The sequence below is a fragment of the Microtus ochrogaster genome, linkage group LG3, assembly GCF_000317375.1.
Source record: "Microtus ochrogaster isolate Prairie Vole_2 linkage group LG3, MicOch1.0, whole genome shotgun sequence".
NCBI lineage: Eukaryota > Metazoa > Chordata > Mammalia > Rodentia > Cricetidae > Microtus > Microtus ochrogaster.
This window is the reverse complement of record NC_022029.1, coordinates 24,934,924-24,937,333: the sequence shown is the minus strand read 5'-3', so window position 1 is coordinate 24,937,333 and position 2,410 is coordinate 24,934,924. Positions and strand designations below refer to the sequence as shown.

At 46.5% G+C, this 2,410-nt stretch overlaps 1 protein-coding gene across 1 annotated transcript in view; it reads left to right on the top strand.

The window, feature by feature from the left end:
* The window catches only part of Trappc12 (trafficking protein particle complex 12), a 70,045-nt gene that overhangs the window by 13,530 nt on the left and 54,105 nt on the right, over positions 1-2,410 (top strand). The window lies entirely within an intron of this gene.

Here is a 2,410-nt window from a genome sequence, read left to right as displayed (position 1 = left end):
TAGCTAGAACAATTGCAGACAGCAGAGACTCCTGCTAGCTAGAACAATTGCAGACAGCAGAGACTCCTGCTAGCTAGAACAATTGCAGACAGCAGGGACTCCTGCTAGCTAGAACAAATGCACAGCAGACACTTGTTAGCCAAATGCAGACCATTTACTTTGTTTTGTTTGTTTGTTCATTTTTATTTTTTGAGACTCACTGTGTTGCCCAGACTGGACCTAATTTCATAGGCTTCAGTGATCTGATCTCTTCAGACTCTTAAGACAACAGGCCTGCGTCACCTTGCTCCTCACTCTGTGTGACAACAGGCCTGTGTCACCTTGCTCCTCACTCTGTGTGACAACAGGCCTGTGTCACCTTGCCTTTACGCTCTTCCCAAATATTTCGCTCTAGCTTTACTGTTGAACTGCTGAGTTTCTAAACGTTTTCAAACTTCACCCTGTCCTTTGGGCAGATCTCTCTAATCTGCTAGTCCTGCTCCGTCAGCCCTACACAGGCTGAATTCTTTCCAGTAAATTCCTGGCTTGCGGGAGAGCTTCAGCAGCGTTGGTTGCTTTCCTGGGTTGTGGGGGAATGTACTGGAAGTTGATGGCACATATCTCTTTTAGAAATCCTCAGGTGGCCTTCTGGGGGTGGAGTTCTCTCAAATGGTAGCCTTATCTCAGACAGCGCCTCCTTCCCCGGCCTCGTTCATGAACTCTGAGGTTGCTCCTCCATGGTGCCCATGTCCTAGTGGTCAGTGGGTGTACTGTACGGAAGGGAAATGAGAGGGCAAGCCCGCGCTCTGACAGTTTAGTCACTCTCCTGATTATGATGGGCAGTCTAAAGGGTTTAGTCACTTTGAAACTGTGAGCGAGAAGTGGGTTTCCTGCTTTATTCCACTCATTTTTCAGGGAAGAAACTTTAATTACTCCTCTGTTGCTGTGACCAGGTGAGACGCTCAGCCTGGTAGGATTGAGCAACTACTAGCTTCTTGGACTTTGTGTCCACAGCTAGCCACTGTTGGATTAGCTGGACTGCACCGGTAAGTGATTCCAGTAAATTCCCTTGTATACATATATCCATCCCATAAATTCTGTGACTCTAGAGAACACTGACTGATACAATAAATTTGTTTTAAATTTTTAAAGAAAAAAAATCCTTCATTTGGCTTGGGCATCTGAATTCAAGAGAACCTGTCCATGATGGAAAAAAGCCACACTGCTTTGTTAAAGCTAAGTCACCCACCACTCCTTGACTGTGGCTCAGGACACTGCTCAGGCATCTGTAACCTCTGGCAGGTGAGGGCACAGGAATTTATGGCCTAGGGCAGAACATTTCCACGGTGTCCAGTCTGTCAGTCTGTATGTGGACTCACAGATACAAAAGTCTTACTTTTGTATCTTACTGGGGCTAAAGAGGGGAAATGTATCACCTTTTCTTTTTTAAAAAAAGTTTGGAAAACGAGGTAGATGTTGTGGTGCAAAAGTGTGGTACCAGCATTGGAGAGGTGGAGGCAGGAAGACCATAGTTCAAGGTCATTCTGAGCTACACAGTGAGGTCAAGGCTACCCCAGGCAAGGTGAGACCCTGTCACAAAAAGTGTAGTTTTGAGATTTGGGAGAGCTTTTATTTTTTCAAACGACCTACTCCACAAAATAAGGGAAGGGCGTCTACTGCATAGGACAGACTCACCCCAACTTCTAAGCCTGGCTCACTGTAATAGACTGTCATTTAAAACTCTAAGTTCAAATAAACCTTTTCCCTAAAAGGAGGAGGAGGGACCTAATTCCACCCAAATGCCCTAGGTGTTCCCATGGTGCCCAGGTCCTCATGTTCTGCACAGCCCCTAAAGACCATGGTATCTGATGGTTTTGATTATTGATTACTGTCACATGACATAGTATTTCTGAACTGCCAGCTGTGTGCACGGGGGTTTCTGCTTTACAGAGTAGCTACTAGAACTGGGCTCTGTGGGGTGTGTGTGTGTCTGTCTGTCTGTCCATCTGTCTGTGTGTCTGTTTCTGATGGACTTGAAACAAATTCCATGTTGTTTCTTCAACTAATGTATGTTTATCCAGCAGACACGTGAGTCTTTCAGCTCTGAGAAGATAGCAAAGGTTGCTAGCTCTTGCTCTCTGATCTTCACCGTCACTCATATAGTGTACTCAGATTCAGAGGTCTTCACACCCCAGTCTCACTGACCTATGGGGGCTCTTCCTCAGCATCTTCAGCCCTGACAGGAGAGCTCAGCTTTCCTTAGCAGGCAGTGAAGGTTGGCTTTTGTCTCCTCCGTCTTCCACAGACAGCCTCCTGTTCAGAGCTTTTGTGCCCAGGACAAAGTCCCAGCTGTCTAGAGTCCGAAAGACCAAACCTTCCTCACCTCCCTCCTCTCCACACTGCTTGTTCTAGAACACTCCAAACCCTCCAC